At 39.5% G+C, this 19728-nt stretch overlaps 1 protein-coding gene and 1 long non-coding RNA gene across 4 annotated transcripts in view; one reads left to right on the forward strand and one right to left on the reverse strand.

Annotated features, from left to right (window-relative positions):
• LOC136833484 (DNA ligase 1-like) overlaps nucleotides 1-19728 on the reverse strand; it is a 440466-nt gene that overhangs the window by 262272 nt on the left and 158466 nt on the right. The gene's annotated exons all lie outside the window — the stretch shown is intronic.
• Nucleotides 1-19728, forward strand: part of LOC136833485 (uncharacterized) — a 248166-nt gene that overhangs the window by 102335 nt on the left and 126103 nt on the right. The window lies entirely within an intron of this gene.

The following is a 19728-nucleotide window of genomic DNA, read 5'->3' on the forward strand; positions in this document are numbered from 1 at the left end:
AGTACTAAGCTCAATGCAAGAACCCCAGCCTGAATTTAAAGAAATTGACAGAAAGGGAAACAAAATGACACCAGTAAATAAACAGATAATAAACCAAACCTATCAAGACCAGTCCTCTCCAAATCATCTCTTCATAATACTCATAAACAAAAGAGAGTAAATGAGAAGGCTCCATTCAAAGGGCCTTCCACCAAGCCCAAAAAGTAGTTTTCACATCAATGCTACAATGGAACTGTAGAGGTCTTAGGACTCAAAGTGAAGAGCTGAAGGTACTGCTGCATGACCATAGCCCAGGTATTGTGTGTCTCCAGGAAACTAAGCTTGGAAGCGCACAATATAATCCTGGGTTAAATTACAGCATATATAATTCTCAACCACTAATCGGAGATAAAGCTAAGGGAGGTGCAACAATTATTGCGCATAAGTCGTTGCAACACTCCTTGCTATCAGTTAATACTCATATGCAAGCTGCAGCAGTAACTATCGTTTTAGACAAGCAAATTACAGTTTGCTCCATCTATCTTCCTCCTAATATGGATTTCACTTATAATGATATTCGTCCAAGTTTTGTGCTCACAACCCCATATGGGGTGGGAACACAACAGATGCCAAGGGCAGGATGTTGGAAGATATTATGGATGATCATAATTTCACTACACTCAATAATGCAGCCATGACTTACCATAACATCTACTCCAGTGCTTATTCGGCTATCGATCCGAGCTTTTGCTCATCTAGTGTTCACATTGACTATGAATGGTCAGTAAGTGAATATCCAAATGGGAGTGACCACTTCCCAATTCATATAAAAACAGATAAGAATCAGTCCTCTGAATTACCTCCAAAATGGAAGGTAGCTGAAGCAGACTGGAAGAAATTTAATGAGTCTGTTCTGAGGGATAAGGATGTGTAATCATTTCTATCTCGGAGACATATAATTACTTCAGTGAAATACCATCGACAGTGCAATTGCCTGTATTCCAACAACAAAGGGAAGCCTTCGGATCAGCAGTTCTTGGTGGAACAAAACCTACAGTAGTATGAGAAAGATCGCTAGAAAAATGCTACAAAAGTATAAGAGGAGTGGAGCTGCCAAAGCCAAAGTTATTTACCAACATGCTGTGACCAATCAAAACAAATATTTTAAAAAAGCAAAAAGAGAGTCATGGTTGTACTACATTAATGGCCATAGCTCAAAAACACCATCGAAAATGATTTGGAAGAAAATTAAAAACTAAATGGGAAGTTTGTCCTGAACCTCTGCCTGCCCTTAAGATAAATGGTGACCTAATCACCCAACCAGAGAGGGGTCACAGAAAAATTAGGAGAACATTTCTTGAGAATATCAAGTCATGAGAACTATTCTCTAGAATTCCAAGACATTAGAAATGCCCAAATTTCTCTCGATTTAAGTGAAAATAATTTTGAACCATATAATGCAAAATTTACACTGCAGGAACTCAAGGATTCCGTTCAGAATACCAAACCATCAGCCCCCTGGTGAAGATAAAATTCTCTATGAAATGCTGAAACATCTCCCAGAAAAGTCAACGAAATTTCTTTTAGATATAACAAATAAAATCTGAGAAACTGGTATTATTCCTAAGAGCTGGAAATTATCATTAATCCTCCCTATGAAGAAACCAAACAACGATCCTGCTTTACCCAGCAGCTACAGACCAATAGCTCTCACCAGCTGTGTTTGTAAGCTGATGGAAAAGATGATTAACACCAGACTTGTATGGCACGTAGAAACAAATAAATTGCTTTCTCCATTCCCGTTTAGCTTTCAGAAAACTAGATCATTAAACCCACTTACTCAGGCTCTCAAACCAAACACAACAAGGTTTTGCTAAGACAGAGCCAACAATAAGAGTTTTTCTTTGATTTTTTGGAAAAGACATATATTTTACATGGCGTTATGGTATTATAAAAATGTTTTTATAAGGTCGGTATTAAAGGAAAAGCAGTCGAATTTATAAAGTCTCATTTTTATCAGAAAGATATGTAGAGTAAGAGTTTAGGAATCATGTATCAAGATCTTTCCTACAAGAAGACGGAGTTCCTCAGGGTAGTGTTCCTAGTGTAACCCTTTTTCCTGTTGCCATTAATGGAGTATTAGAAAAGATATCATCACCAGTGAAAGGGTCTTTATTTGTAGATGATTTGGCTCTCTACAGCACAGGATATGATGCAGCATCTATTAGCAGATTCATGCAAAGAGCCATCAATAAAGTAAGCAGGTGATCTAATGAGGAAGGGTTTCGATTTTCCAAATTTAAAACTGTCGCTGTTCGGTTCTGCAGATGTCGAACTAAGGAAGCCATTCCAACTCGTACCTTAAATGGAATTATTTTACCTTACTGTACTGAAGTAGAATTTTGAGGGATGGTCTTTGATGAAAAGCTCACTTGAAATAATCATATTGACCAGTTGAAAGTGAAAGTGAAGAGATCACTAAATATTTTAAAAGTAGTATCTACAGTAATTTTTATTGGGGTGCTGATAAGAAATCGTTGTTAAGGCTTTATAATGCAGTACGTTTATCTAAGTTAGACTATGGCTGCCAGGTATACTTATCTGCTTCCAAGACTAAACTTAAGGAATTGGACACTGTGCATAATATGGGGCTAAGGGTCTGCACTGCAGCTTTTAGAACTTCACCTATTGAAAGTATTTATGTAGACTCCCATCAGCTACCACTGGACTTACGGAGGCATGAGCTAGGTCTGAGACTCACCATGCGGCTGAAAAGTTCAAAGGAGAATCCTTCTTTTGAGACCTTAAAACAGTGTGACTCAAGTCTTTCTAGATCTAGATCTTCAGTACCATTTCAAATCAGACAGCTGGGTGAGCTGGAGGATGAAAGCTTAAAAACGCAGAAGATCCTCCATGGTTTATTCCAGCAATAGATGTCTGCATTAAAGAGACAAAGAAGAATGATCATCTAGAAGAAGAAGTCAGAAACATGTTTTGGAGCATGATGAGAGGCATATAAATGACAGGAAAATCTATACTGACGGATCAAAATCGGAAGATGGAGTAGAATGTGCAGTGGTGAGGTAAGAAGCTGGAATAATATATAAAAAGTTATCAGACTTCTCATCCATATTCACTGCTGAAGCAACAGCCATAGTTGATGCTTTAATTCTTGCATCTGATAAGAAATTTAAATCCACAGTAATATATAGTGACTCAAGTGTTTTAGAAGCCCTAAAGAAGTTTAACCCTACACATCCCTTTTGTTGGATTTCTGGCCACACTAGTCTAGAAGGGAACGAACTGGCTGATGGTAAAGCAAAGAATGCTGTAAGATATGATTTCTTAACTAATAAGGTGCTACATTTGGATATGCGTCCAGTTATCAGATGATACATTTGTACAAAATGGCAGCAGACGGACTTCCCCCATTTTATCCACAAATAGGAAGTACAGAAACATTAGAAAAAGTATCAGTTTTTGGAGTTATGGTTTTAATCATAACAGATTTGAGATCATCCTAACACAGCTTAGTATTGGCCATACCCGCTTCACTCATAGCTATATTTTAAAGGGAGCCAGTACCCCAGTTGTGCTCACTGCGGTGGTCATCTATCCGTTGAGCACATACTGGTGCAGTGTCCTAAATTTAATCACCTCAGGGCAAAGTACTTACTAACTGGGAGCTATTTTACAAAATTTTTAAATGATAACATTTAGGTAGATAACCCTGAGTTATCTGAAAAGAATCTAGTTATTTTGATTGATATGATTTCAGTATATATGTAATAAGATTTTAGTCATATTTATTCTTATATAAGTATATATTTTGAATATAAAAGTTTAATAGCAATTTTTGTTAGTTCTCTCCAATATAATTGTTTTCATTATTTTCGTATTTTAACACTGAATTTTACTAGTATATCATCATTCACCTATTCATTATAGATCATACAATTAATTTGTATCTTCACCTTCATTACAATTGCCAAATAATCCTGATTGGTTTAGTGCTTGGTCTTCAGACAGTACTCATAATCATTCAATCAATAATTCAGGTGTTGTGACGCTAGTTTTAGTACCTATAATCAATCCCAGTCACTCTGAACCCAGAAAGGTCATCAAATCCAGATCAGTGGTGAGGCAGAACCCGACTTGATACTTAACATGCCTTGCTGCACTACCGTATATCATCTACTCAAATTCTACTAGTGAAAATGCATGCCTTCCCACCTCACCTTCATGTTCAGAGAGCAATAAAAGTCACATTCAGTGTCATATATGGTCAAATAACAAAAGATCAATCATTACAGGGCAAGCAAATAAAAAAGAAAGCAACAAAGAAAGTAAGGAAAGATACCTGCTTAATGTGTCCTCCTTAATTTGGAGGACCACCTTGACATTAGTGAGGGCTCTTGAACCCCAGGAATCTGTTCCCCGGATTTGAGTCCTTTTGAATGAATTTTTGTGGAATTTTCTGCTTTGCTCAAAATTTATTGGACCTGATAAATGGAAAAGATATGCTAGGATTAGTTTTATATCTGAAGCTAAATAGTGGGAACTGTGGTAAGACCATCAACTGCCCAATAATGTTCAGACCTGAGAGGTATCAGAGGAACTATTCTGTAGGGCTGGACCACGGATTCCAGGGAGGGTTCTAGTTTGGGGATGGGACCCTCAGCATTCTATCCAGTTTGCCCATGATATGTTTATGGTGGGACGATTGTATTCTTGTAATACTCATGATCCTAGCAGGTGTGAAAAACACACTTGGGCCACTCTAAATCATGTTGTGCCATACCCCTGTAGGGTAGGGTAGGGCACAGACATTTGGGTGTTGGTTCTCACTTGTGCCATTGGTGGAAGAATAAACTCCATGAAAGGCTGATAATATCTTTTTAAGGTTTTCAGGTTTATTTTTTTTTTCTCCCCTCAATCTTATGACAAGTCATTATAAGGATTTGAGTACCCCTGGACCCTTTGATGGTAGCGACTCACCACAGTTGACAACCGCTGGAACCTCATCTGGCAACCCTTCTTTAGAAAAATCAAAACAAAATCAGAATGTAATAACACTGGAACCTTATGCTCCTGTGAGCAAACCAATAAAAAGTAAATACCTTCTTGACCCAACCTTGGCTGCCCACTCCTCTTTGGGAGTGGCGGTTAGTCAAGGTTTCTAACAGAAACTGACCAAAAAATATCAGCACTCAAGTTAGAAAATTATTTATGGAGCAGACACTCTATAACTGAAGTGTCGTTTAGACAAATAAAAGAAAAGAATTGGCTTATAAAACCCACAACAAAAAGTCAGTCTGAAAATTATTTAACAATAAAATAGATAACATAAATGAAAACTAAAAAAAAAACATATGTGAACAATATTCAGGAGTACCATTGTACTTCCTGAGAATAATAACGAAGCCAGTTGAAAAAGAAAAATACTGTTAGACTCACTTAAAAGATACTGAAGTACGATTGCAAACTATATGATCTGCCAAGTAAACAGATGAATAAACAAATCTTAAAATCGCAAGAAAATAAAAAATTTGAGGTCGAGATCTACCTCAGAAAAAATAAAAATTTAGGCCAAACCAGAGAGAAGTAAGACTATACGTCCCAAAGAAGCCACACATGTCAGATTTTATTAAATATAGACACGTGAAAAATATTGTCAAATAGACCTCTGTACGTGTGTGTGGGATCTGAAGAACTATACCCACACAATAGAAGTGCAGCGAACCAAAAGTGTATAAACTGTGAGCAAAACCATCATGCAAGATCCAAAGAATGTATGTACTATATATACAATAGAGTTAAAAACATTACAAGAAAGAACTGGAATGTCTGTAAAAGAACTAAATTAGGATTGAAAGTAAGAGGAATTCAAAGATCACGTCTAAAGCATAAATATTCTTCAATAGCAAGGAGCAATAATGAGACAAAAATGCATACAGATAGAAATGACGGAGCATAGAAAAGTAAATCTCAAGAAGAAATTAATGCTTTAGAAATAAAAACTAAAACGGCAAAGAATAAAGCAAAAGGGACAAATGGGATGGATAATATTTTATCAACTCGTTTTAAATATTAATGCAAATAAGACACAGGAGGATGCTACTACAGAGTAACAGAAGAGGTCTGATAGTGGAAATTAAAAGGAAAATAAAAAGGTCTTTTGAAGACACCACCAAAACGAAAAAAACCAACCATAGTGCACATCAACATCTATTGACCAAGAGAAAGGATATGAAGAAAGAACAAAACAAACTAAGAGTATACTTTTAGCTTTAAAATAGTAATAAAAACTCTGGATACAGATATCCAAAACACAGAAATTGAAAGATAACAATGATTATGTCAAGGGAGAAAGAGGTGCTCCATCACAATAATTAGTAGAAAGAACAAATGAAACAAGGAATGTACACTCGGCAAGGAAAACAAGGATACAGTTTTTGTCTTCGGACATATATTGCCGTGCAATGCGACATCTGGCAACTTTAGAAGGGGGCTTCAGCCTTAATGTATTTGCTGTGACCTCCTATAACTTTCAATCATATTCTGCAGTTCTAGGAAATCGCTGATCGCCAAATGCAGTAGCAAGCTTTGCAGTATTCGTTCAAGTTGTAATTTGCAGCGATAGTTCTGAGAAAAATAAAAATTTTTCGACATAACCTACCAACTAACCTTACACAAATGAATTTATGACACCACAATGAACGGAATGCTTGCGTAATCGGAAACGCGATCTTCCATAATGAAATCAAGAGTTAAATTTGAGCAATGTCCAACAAAAACCATGGCGAACAATAAAGGAACAAATGCAATGTTATGATGAGAGAGAGAGTTGCTGTTGTGTAAGCCTAGGCCTATATGTAGAGCTACTCATTTCATTATTTTTTTTTTCATTTAGAGATTGAGCGATACTATACTTGTATAGTATGTTTTAGCAATGGAGAGAGAGAGAGTTGCTGTTGTGTAATCCTAGGCCTATATGTAGAGCTACTAATTTTATTATTTTTTCCTTTTAGAGAGTGAGCGATACTATATTTGTATAGTATGTTTTAGCAATGGAGAGAGAGAGAGAGAAACTATGGCAACATCAAAGAAACATCAGTTACTTGTGTTTTCCCTTCTCCGCACATCATAGAAGCGACTCTTGCGGATTTAAATGGATTTAGTCAACCACCTAGCTGTCACATCATTTACTGCCATTATTCAGCTGACCTTTAACACCGTGAAATATAAATATGAATGTGTAAAGAAATTAAATAAATTATCATTACCTCATATGATGATGCAATAATAAAGCTTGTTCATAACGGAAAACGAGTAAATATTGCCGTTCTGATAAACAGTACTACCAGAGATATCATACACACTATCTTTTTAGATCTCTATGAACGAAGTCATTTGAAATTCTGATTACTTCGGACATCCATGGTGGTTTTAAGTATCTGAACGTTTTGTTTGCAGATTTAATATACGTATATGATATAATTTACCATTGTATTTTTCATATTCTAGAGTAAATTTACGAGATTATGTGTTTTCTGTAAGAAAAAAAATTAAAATTCGACAGAACGAAATCTAATGAAAACTGTATCCTCGCTTTTCTTGCCGAGTGTACATGAAAACACGTGTGGATGTAATGATTGTTTTGTAGAATTGTGCAATAATAACAAAAACATAACCAAAGATGGTTTAACAAACATTATAAGAAATTTTATGAAATATAGAAAAAAAGAAACCACAGATCTGAGTACCTGTGAAAAAGGTTGCATGGTCATTGAGCACTTAGTAAATTATAAAAAAAAAAACCAAATGAATGTCGTGAGTAAATTATTAGAAAAAATCCAAAGTGATAATACAAAAAAAAAAAAAAGAGAGTAAAACTCGACCGCTATAATAAAGTATTTTCAATACCTTTTGTATACACATTGAAAACATAAATTAGCCTGCAGACCAGATTACAATGATTACTAAAAAATACGAACCAATGATATTGCGTTTTACAACATGTCAACAAAACAATTTCAACAATAGGCAAATATACCTTAGCATCTTCATCTAGAGGAAGAAGGAAATTTAGAGTACTATATATACAACAGGCAGTCCCGGTTCCTATGGTTCCGACTTACGAAGTTCGGGAATTCTGACGGCTTTTCAAATATATTCATCAGAAATTATTTCCCGGCTTCTGACGCATGTTCGAGTTACGACGGCGTGTTACGCCGATCCGACGGAAGAAATATGGCCCCAAAACAGCAGAATAATCATAATTTGAAGGTTTTTTTGATGTAAAACTCAATAATAATGCAGTTTACATCGTTTTCAATGCACCCAGAGCATTAAAAGTAAGGTTTTCTTATGATTTTTGACGATTTTCGACGATTTTCCGGCTTACGAAGATTTTCGGGTTACGACGCAGCGCAAGAATGGAACCCCCGTCGTAAACCGGGGACCGCCTGGATGTACATAACAAAGTATGTTATAACAAATTACCTGTAAACTTTACTGGTCTGCAGATATCGAGTGTTAGAATGCAAATAAAAAACGATAATTTTGTAATTTATAATTTATTCAACCATTAATAGTAGAGTGATTTTAATGTCCACAACCCGATGTGGGACTGTAATTAGCCTGTAAACTAAAATAGAGCAGGAAGTAAAATAGAAAATTCATAGATTCATATGACATGTGCTGTATAAATTATAACAAACTCAGCACATATTTTCTTAAACGCATGGAACATTTTCCTCCAGTCGAGTTAACTCAACTTTTAACAAACATAGTTGACAGATTGGATTTGAATGATTGACGACTTGCATACAAATGATCATTTTCCAATATTAATTTCATTATTACAACACAGAAATATCCCATATTTGAATATTTAAAAGACCATAATGAAACTAATAAATTTCTTGTTGATTTCATTACAAATGCTGCTGATAAAGCAATACCAAAATCCAAATCTCATCCAACAAAACACAAAGTCCCATGGTGGTCTGAAAAAACTAACAGAATTAATAAAAATAAAACACCAAATTGGAAGACGATTACATAATTTGAATAGAAAACTGACTATATTATTATTATTAGAAATTGATTCATCAAAACCACTATATAACAAAATATCTGCAAAATTTAAAAAGAAGTAATTCAAGGAAGAATCATATCATGGAGGAAAAATGTATCAGATCTCTCTAATAATACTCCCATACAAAAAATGTGGGAAAAATTCAGGAAAATAAATGGTACCCATGTTAAACCAAAGAGACATGCCATAATAAAAGATGGGAAAAAAATACTTGATCCTAAAGAAATAAGTAGTGTAAAAGGTGAAAATTTAGCAAAAGTAGGCAGCGACAAAAATTTGGATGACCATTTCCACACAGGGAAAAATAATATAGAATTAATAACAATAAATTTTGAAACAGTAGAAGATATATATTGTAATAGAAAATTTAATATGGCAGAGCTGGAATTTGCTCTGTTGAACAGCAATAGATCTGCCTGAAGGTGACAGTATTTGTTTTGAAATGATCTACCATTTCGCACCTTTGGTAGAGATACTTATTAAATTTATAACCATATGGCTTCGAAATTTATTTCCTGATAAATGGCATAAATTTATAATTATTCCTATCCCCAAACCTGGAAAAGATCCCAGTAATGAAACTATTACAGACCAATTTCTTTAACAAGTTGTTTATGTAAATTACTAGAAAAAATGGTAAATGCTCGACTAACATGGCACATTCGAAAGCGGGGAAATAATTTCTGATGAATATATTTTGAAAAGCGTCGTAACCTCGAACGGTCGTGGCGGAACCGTTGTAAACCGGGACTGCCTGTATATAATTACCAGGTATGTTATATGTACAAAAAAAAAAATGTATTTTTATAATAAAATGAGGTTTTGTACATACTTACCTGGTAATTATATAATCAAAGCCCACCCTCCTCCTCTCATGGGCAGGTATGGCATAAACATATGAAGAGTTTGGGTTATGGTTCCTCTCACTCACCTGTAGAGGGCGGTGGGAAGGGGTGTCACGTGACCATTCATTAGCGCTGCCGCGATTTTCAATTTTCTGCCGTGACGTCAGAGACTACAGCTATATATATAATTACCAGGTAAGTATGTACAAAACCTCATTTTATTATAAAAATACATTTTTCGTCGCTAATCAAGCGCTGTAGAACCGGATCGCCGTTAACCAGGGACTGAATGTATATGCCCAAGTGTGGAACAATCCCATGGGGGTTTTCGATGGGCCTCCTCCTAGAGGAGGGGCATTTCAGATTTCCAACACCTGAAATGGACCCGAGGGGCACCAGGATTTGGATATCGAGGTGCAGGAGCTGGTTTTTGTAGAGGTTCAAGCTCGTTAGCAAGTTGGATGGCCTTGGGGATGCACCTGGGCATTATCTGTAGCTTCTTCCCTGCCATTGAGAGAGCTTAGGCTCCAGCTTAGTCACCTTGGTCATGACTTACCAGTGGTGTTTTGAGCCATATGATTTTGCGTGTCTTTACGGGGAATTCATATAGGGCCAATCCAGTGTAGTGAGGTTCTGCCTGTGCCCCTGACTCATTGAAAGGGGGAACTTTTTATCTCAGTTGCTACGAAACTCATGCCACAAGTAAGCTTGAGTCCCTCTCTCTCTCTCTTAATCTTGTTTAGTGTATCACTAGACAGTCCTCAAGCTAGGAGTCTCTCTCTCTCTCTCTCTCTCTCTCTCACATGTGAAGGTAGCAGGTTTGAATTGTTTACCATGCATGTTTTAGGTGTGACCTTCACTGTAGAAAATATGGCACCTTCTACAAGAGATGACCCAAAAGGGGGAAGGGTACATTCAAAAGACTTTTGTCTGGGGGTAGCCTTTGCCTGTGAACTGTTTGTGTGTGTGGGGGACGGGATACAGTGTTGTCTCGAGTACCTGGACAAATTTTGCCACTGAGTTGGTGTTGGCACTGAGGATTGGTCCAGCTTTGGGGTATACATCAATCCCTTCAGAGTGAAGTTGAGGCTGCAGTAGGGTTAGTGCAGTGTCCCATAGGCTCCCAGACTTATAAAGCACTGTGGTTGAACTTTCACGTTAAATTGACCTTCTCTTCTTTGGGACAGTGGAGGTACAACTTCGTTTTTTCCCGAGACATTGGGAGTTTCATGTCACCTTTAATCACTCTTGGGTATTTGGAAAGATGGTACAGGGAAGACGGGAAGGGGCGGCATTCTTTCCCTGCAGCTGCCATTCTTAAGAGAGTGCCTGTCACTTTGAGTCCCCAACATCTCTTTACTCTTTTTTGGTCTATTTCCTCACCTTATTCTCGGCTCGCAATAGGACATCATGTGTGCGATGCTGAAAAGTGGCTCTAGAAGCCAAGAGAGAGCAACTTCTCTGTTTGAGGGAATAAGAGGATGGGCATTTTTCAAATACACACTCTTCTCGACTTACGTCGATCCGATCTTACAACACTTTTCAAAAATGTTCTTAAACAATTTGTCTCTGACGTAGGCAAACAGCCGAAGTTAAGGCATTCCCGAAGTTAAGGCATTCGCAAAGTTAAGGCATTCCCAAAGTTAAGGCATTCCCGAAGTTAAGGCGGTCCCGAAGTTAAGGCGACATTAGGCTGGGTACTAGTTTCTGAGCTCCCTAATCTAAAAAGTACATTACCGTATATGCCTGCGTATAAGGTGACCTTTTGACCTTAAAAGATCCCCCCCCAAAATGGGGGTCTTCTTATACTCCGAGTATAAAAAGCAAACCTTAAATCCCATCGAGATTTTTAATGATAGGCTAATCTTGAAGTGTCGATAATTGTGTCAGTAGTTAACTACTGTAAACAAAACAACTGTAGTAATGGTAAAAACTGTAGGTAATTCAAGTGAATCACTAGCGACACAACTATCGATACTGTAAACAAAACAACTGTAATTACAATAATTACCATAATTAGATGTTAGGGTGAGTGAGCTCTCACTTTATTACTGGCTTTATTCAGAGTACCATTATTAGAAGGACAATGTTATTGATACTTATTATATAATGCCCTTTTATCATTGATTGATAATTTGAAGTTACCAAAAGGGTAATCGAGGTAGTCTAACTTTCTTGTTTACAAAACATAGCCGTGTTCCTAGTTCCTAGTCGTGCTTGACTTATGAGCCTTGTTGTTTACTAAAGGCCAATACTGTACAGTAGTTCCTTGGCGTACGAATGATTCATTATTTGTATTTTCGTTATACGAAGTAAAATTTTCAAAAGATTCTGTTTCCATGTACGAGCTAAAAATTCTGTTTAGAAGCTGTTTGGTGGAATCTTGTGCGCAGATGGCTGGATTGTTTTGGGGGTGGGTTAGAGACAGGATCCCCTAGGTCCTGGATTATAGGGGGAGAGTCATGTGGATGTAGGGATGGAGGGATACGTAGTGGGAAGGCAATAAAACAACTGGGATGATGGTTCTCTTTTTTGAAATGTCAAAGTAGGTTCTGAAAAGTCCTTAACCTCATTTGCTTCGTGACCCTGACACAAATTCATTGATCTGTGCTAGTCTAAATCATACCTTATGTCCATGTTTGTGCTTGTGGCTGAGACTTTGTATGACTTTATTGCATCATATCTTTGCAGTTATGTTGTGGTTAATAATCGGGAGAGACTTTGCATGACTTTATCGCATCATATTTTTGCAATTATGTTGTGATTAATAATTGGAAATAACAATGCCACACAAAGAAGAAGCCTGTTAAGAAAGTGATGAAGAAAAAGGAGTCTTTAACTGTTGAAGTTAAGAAAGAAATGATCTCCAAGCATAAAGCTGGCACACACGTGTCTGACTTAGCCTGAGAATATGCCAGCTCTACTGTATGTTGATGATGTGTACCGTTCTGAAGATGAAAGAGGAAATTATGGCTTTAGACACTGCAGTACGAGTAACAAGAATATTGTTTAAGCAGCGCCCGCAAGCAATGGAAGAAATGGAGAAATTGCTGCTTCTCTGGCTGAGGTAGAAAGAGCTCATTGGAGATTCTGTGAGTCAAGCCATGATTTTGGAGAAAGCTTGGACCATTCATGGAGAAGTCGCCAAGGACTTGCCAGGTCCTTCTCAAGAAATGGAATTCAAGGCGAGCCATGGCTGGTTCCAAAAATTTATGAAACGGACGGGGGTAAGGTCGGTTGTCCGGCACGGGGAGGCTGCAAGTGCAGATACAAAGGCAGCTGTAGATTATGCAAAGAAGTTTAAAAGTTTCGTGGATTCTCAGGGCTACCAGTCCCAACAAGTATTCAACTTTGATGAAAAAGGTCCATTTTTGGAAGAAGATGCCAAAGAAGGCCTATATTACATCCGAAGAAAAGAAAATGCCAGGACATGAGCTTTTGTTCTGTGCTAATGCATCGGGGGATGTAAAAATGAAGCCATTGCTGGTTAATCACTCCGAGAATCCACAAGCATTTAAGAAACATAAAGTGCAGAAGAGGCAGCTGGGTGTCATGTGAAAGTCCAACAATAAAGCCTGGGTCACACAGCGTTTATTCTTGCAGTGGTTGAACGAAGTGTGCTGCCCAATTATAAAAAGTTATTTAGAAGAAAATGGATTGCCGCTCGAAGCCGTACTTGTAATGGACAATGCACCTGCCCATACGAAGAACATATACTGTATTATATCATCAGTTATCATTGTAATATGTATATAAAAAGATCGTGTATAAAAAAAAATTGTCACGACATTTTTAACTGATATAAACATAACTCAGCTCCTCTCTCTCTCTCTCTCTCTCTCTCTCTCTCTCTCTCTCTCTCTCTCTCTCTCTCTCTCTCTCTCTCTCTCTCTCTCTCTCTCCACAAAGGATTCTAGCAGAATGTGAGAGATGGATAGATAGATAGATAGGTAAATAGATAGATAGGGCTGGAAATAGGAATCACAGAGCAGGGTATGTTACCTCGATGCTGATTAGCTTGGAGCATGACATGCTGTTGGTTGGAAGAGTTAGTAGCAGCCAATCACATAGCAGGATACCAGCTTTGCTAGTTGCTGACTGGCTTGTACACTCCGATGCTTTGTGAGGGAGTGTTCTATTTTTTTTTTATGATTGATTGTATATATTCTTATAGCTTAGTTTTGTGAATTCATCTTTATTTACCTTTGTGTATGTACTGTCACTAGTGTATTAAATATTTTTAATGTGCAAATGTATTTCTCTCTCTCTCTCTCTCTCTCTCTCTCTCTCTCTCTCTCTCTCTCTCTCTCTTTTTGGGGATAGCAGTTAGTTCACACATAGCTGTGAGCCATATGTTTTCAAGGGATGTTGTTAGATGACTTTGAAATGATATTAGTGATTTAGAATGATAGTTTAAGGTATATTTGGTGTAGTATGATAGTTTAAGGTATATTTAGTGTTTGAACTATTGAAATAGGCAGTTATAAGTCTTTTTAGATGGGGTCTTTGGTGTTTGAACAATTAAAATAGGCAGTTTAAAAGTGTTTTTAGAGGGGTGTCAAGTATTCGCGGATTTTAGCTATTCACGGGTGGTTGTGGTCCCTATCCTCCGCAAATTCTGGGGGTTGATTGTACCCAGTTTTCTTCTGTCCCCATCAGGAAGGGTACACAGCAGCTTCCCTTTCAGCCCCCCTTCCCAGCCTGGGAGAGGGAGAAAGGGTAAGAAGGGAGGAGGACACCAGGGGCGGCGTTTTCCCCAAGTGCTGCCATTGGCGGGGGGGGCATGCCTGTCGAGCTATTTGGCAACGTGGCAGCGATATGGAGCAGAAACCTGAAGGATCTCACCTGTGGGGGGAGGTTAAAGTGATGCTGAAGAAAGGCACTGTAAAAGTCATGACGGACCAGTCTCCGGGGGTTTTACTACCATCTCTCTCTTGTAGAGAAAGCAACAGGTGGATGGAGGCTAGTCATAGATCTCTCTCCCGTGAACCAATTCATTCACCAAATTCAGTTCAAGATGGAAATGGCACATTCATTGCTTGCTACTGTCTCGGAGTCTGAATTCATGCTTTCAGTGGATATGAAGGATGTGTATTTTCAAATACCCATCCACCAGTCCTCCCGCAAGTATCTCTGCTTTATCTTCGGGGAGACAGTGTTCCACAGTTCAGGGCACTCTGTTTCGGCTCTCAGCAGCTCCCCAGGTGTTAACTTTAGTGTTCACCCTTGTGTCAACTTAGGCCCATTCACATGGGATGTCTTTTGGGGTATGTCAATGATTGGCTAGTTCTGGCGAGCTCTCATAGGTGCTCTAGGGGAGAGATCGACTAAGAATTCTGTCATGTCCTGGGAGTCGTGATAAATCTCGAGAAGTCTGATCTCATACCCAAGCAGAGGATAAAGTATCTGGGCATGCCGATAGATATGGCAGCAGAGAGGCAGCGCAGTAGTTCCTGTCTCAACAAGAGCAGCCAGCTCAGCGTTGGCAAGCTGTTCTCGGTCACCTGTCGTCCTTGGAGAAGCTGGTCCCTCACAGGCGGCTTCACCTTGGTTCCCTTCTGTGGAGAATGAATGGGGTTTTGGTCTCTGGCAAGGGATTCCCCATCCTTTCTGATTCCTCTCTCAGAGGAAGTGAGACAGGACTTAGCCTGGTGGCTAGACAACAGGAACCTCGTAATCATAATAGGACTGCCAGTAGACACCCCCTCGTGAGATGCTTCTGTTTTTGGATGCATCAGTCGAGGGATGGGGCACATACCTGGAAGAGTTGCTAGTAACAGGTGTGTGAAACTGGAATGACAGACACCTTCACATCAATATCCCGGAACTCAAGGCAGCTTTCTTAGCCCTTCAAGAGTTTCAGGATCGAGTGATGGGGCACTCTGTTGTGTTGGTGAGTGACAATACCATGGTAGTGGCATACGTCAACAAACAGGGGAACTGGTATCCCTTGAGGTCCTTATGTTGGTGGTGCTGGTGCACGAGTGGGCAGTACCACACTCGGCGGAGCTATCAGACAGTTACATTCTGGGGAAACGGAACATGGTGGCAGACAAGCTCAGTCATCAGGGTCAGGTGATAAGGACAGAGTGGTCCCTGCTCCCAGACATTGTGGAAAGTTCAGTCTTGGGGCCTTTTGATGATAGACCTCTTTGCAACTTGGCACAACAGAAATCTGCCAGTGTTCTGCTCTGTCATCTTGGGCCCATGGGCAAGATTAGAAGATGCATCCCTGCACCCTTGGGACAGTCTCAAGGCCTGCGCCTTTCTTCTGTTTTCTCTGACTTGATGGTTAATCAACAGGGTGATGATCAACCTGAATCTCGGGATAACTCTGGTGGCTCCCAAGTGGCCACATGCCAAATGGTATCTGGACTTGCTAGCTCTACTTTCTGAGGTGCCGAGAGAGATTCCCCCGTGAAACGACCTGCTTTGCCAGCTGCAAGTAGAGAGGTATCACCATGCCATGGAGACAGTGTCACTTCACGGCTGGAGGCTATCCAGCATCTCTTGCAAGTGAGAGGCTTTTCTCACTGCACAGCAGCAGAGATGTCTGGATATCTTCATAAATCCTCTGCGGCTGTGTACCAGGGGAAATGGGCCGTCTTCTGTGGTTGGTGTCGTTGAGAAGGTATTTCCTCAGTCGGAGCTACTCTTCAGCAGGTAGCCGACTTTCTCGTCTCTTTTTGCCATGAGAAGCATCTCCCTGTCTCAGCTATTAAAGTCGACAGGTCTGCCCTGGGCCAAGTCCTTCACTCAAAAGGCATTGATCTCTCCTCCTCTTGGGAGATCTCTATGCTGTTGAGAAGCTTCAGACAGTCTTGCCCTCCCAGGAAACTAAGGCCCCCTGATTGGAATTTGACTCATTTTATGGAGCCTGACAGTTAGCTGACCCTCAAGACTGTGTTCTTGCTTGCCCTGGCATTGGCGAAGAGCGTTAGCTAACTTTATGGTTTTTACTTCGATGTTAAGCACTCGAAGGGATGGGGATCTTTCACGCTTGAGTTTGTCCTAGAATTGGTAGTGAAGACTCAGAATTCGTTGGCCCTGAACGCCAGATTCAAGTCCTTTTCGATCCTCTCCCTAGAGGACTTTGTTGGTAGTGCTGCAGTAGATGCTACTGTGGCGAGTTAGAGTGCTGTAATACTATCTTAAGAGGACTCGGCAGCTCAGACCTGAGTGTCAACAACTCTTTGTTAGTACAGGCAGTCCCCTGTTATTAGCAGGCTCGGTTATTGGCAATTCGGTTTTACAGCGCTTGCCTAGTGACGAAAATCTGCAATTTTCAGCAAGATGCACCGATTTCTATTAATCAGCCCCAACAATCGGGTATTGGTGCCAGTACATACATAACAGAGGCGCCGATCTCCGGTTATTGGCGCTGATACCCTGTTATTAGTGCCGATAAGCGCCAAAAATCGCCGATTTTCAGTTATCAGCGATTTTTGCTTATTGTCATGCCATTGGAATGGAACCCCCGCCGATAACTGGGGACTGCCTGTACTGGATCAACCATGAAAGAGGTGTCCAAGGACATGATTTCTTACTGGCTTCATGAGACGATCAAGCTGGTGTACTCTACGTCTGACGAGGTGGACAGGAGTATGTTTTGGGCAAGAGCCCATGAAGTTAAGGGCATTGGCCTGTCCCTTGCATTCTGGAAGAACTTGTCAGCTCCACATTTATTAAGGGCAAGAGTGTGGTTTCGACAAAACCATATTCACGTCCTTCTGCCTTTGGGACAGTGATCATAGGTCCTTGGACACGTTTTCCTTGGGTCCTGTAGTGGTTGCTAAACATGTTGTGTAGCTCACACGGCTCCCCTAGAGGGACAGGTAGCATCTTGCCTGAGGTGTACAGTTGCAAAAGAGAGAGTGTGTGTGAGTGACTGGCCTCCTCCCTTTTCTCTTTTACTTTTCTCTCCTGTAGGGCATTGAGGCAGGTGGCAAGCTGTCACATGCTGGACTGGTGTGTTATGTAGGTGAGTCTAGATAACTGAGTACCCTGTCTATAATCTAGAGTACTGTAAATTGTTAGATGCAAGTCCTCCCCGTCTCTAGCAAGGGGAGAGAGCGGCTGACAATAAAACAAACCTGTTGGTTATCTTAGCAGTTTATTTCTCTGACACTGTGGGTTCCTCCAAGCCCTTTTTGAATTAATGACACAAATTCATTAATTCAGCTGAACATCCCATATGTTCAGCAGATCAAGGGTGCAGGACTCCTTCCTCTGCTCTTCGAGACCAGGAAGAGAGGTCCAGGTGAACAGAACTACCAGTCGGTTCAGAGATTTACCCAGAATCCACCCTCCAAAGGATAAGTCTCCTATGTAAAGAGTGAAGGTTTGTATTTGTGTAGGAACAGACTACAAATTTTTAAAGTAATTTGTGTATTTTTCCTAATTTACAAACCTGAAGGTCTTTACATATATGGCCCACCGCAGCCACTCCTCATTCTGATACCTGGGCCGAAAGGCAAAGTGGAATGTGTACCAGCTAATGTGCAGGGCTTCCACCCCTACCGTCGGTAGTTAACTAGCTTGTTTGAAAGTTAAATGGCCATTCCAGCTCACGCTGCAAGCAAAATCTCTACATAAAGACCTTCAGGTTTGTATGTTAGGAAAGCTACAAATTACTTTAAAAATTTGTAGTTTTTAATATTCTGGGGAGCATGAAGGTACATACTGTATATTGTATAGGAGCGTACCTTTATATCATAAAGGTATTTATTTTTAGTGACTGTCATTTTAAAGGGCTTTTGGACCCAGACACAGGGGTCCCCTCTTGCCGCTTCTGTTTCATTCTGGCTGAATTGACGTGGTTTTCTCCACAAGGCTGCTCTTCGCTGCACACTTGTGAGAGCTTTACTCCCTGAATGGAATCCAATTTCTAGTGGCAGTAAGATCCAGAAATGATTCCAGATTTGGTAAAAATGTCTTGGGTTTCATGTCATCCTCTTCTCATTGTGGGAATCAGCTAACTTTAACAGTAGGTAAGATCCATCCTAAATAATATAAATTTTGATAATATAAAATATATTATTTGGATACTTACCTACTGTTAAAGTAGACAGCAGCCAGCCTCCCCACAACAAAGCATGCTGTCGAGAACTCTGATAAGCTAAAACATTTTAAATACACCTGGTTGAGAACAGGTGTACTTAGACAGTCATCTGGGCAGCCATTCGATCTTTGTTTGAGTGCTGACTCGCCTATCAGCGTAGGGATATAAACTAACTTTTAACAGTAGGTAAGTATCCAAATAATAAATTTTATTATGAAAACTTATATATTATTAGATAAGGCTTCGTGTATGTAGAGTTTTACCATACATGTGAAATTTCATGTTCAGATTGAGTCTGTAAGAGGTGCTAAAGAAACGAGCAGGTAAAAGTTACTGCTGGTTTATTACAGATTCAGGCAGTTTATATAGCGGCCGACTGGCGCCGAGCCACGGAAGACAATGACATTGAGCGTGACCTGAGGTCAGAAAGAATTAACAATAATATTCGGGAACAAGTACAATTTACAATACAAAAACATATAGAACTTCAATATGGATACAGTCTTGATGCCTGCGAATAAAGAAACATACGATACATGATATATGACAGTTGGACAAATACATATAAAGTTGAAATGGTAGAAAATCGTGACCTGCACGTTAGGCGTGACGGTAATTGAGTGTGAAGAAAGTGGGAAGTCACCAAAGAAAACTTGCTCAGCGGAGACTTAATTAATGACGCCTTCGAAGCACTCCGCTGACGTCGATGTGGTGACTTTACAAGTCTCCTACTTACTTGC

Source organism: Macrobrachium rosenbergii, chromosome 51 (genome assembly GCF_040412425.1).
Source record: "Macrobrachium rosenbergii isolate ZJJX-2024 chromosome 51, ASM4041242v1, whole genome shotgun sequence".
Taxonomy (NCBI): Eukaryota; Metazoa; Arthropoda; class Malacostraca; order Decapoda; family Palaemonidae; genus Macrobrachium; species Macrobrachium rosenbergii.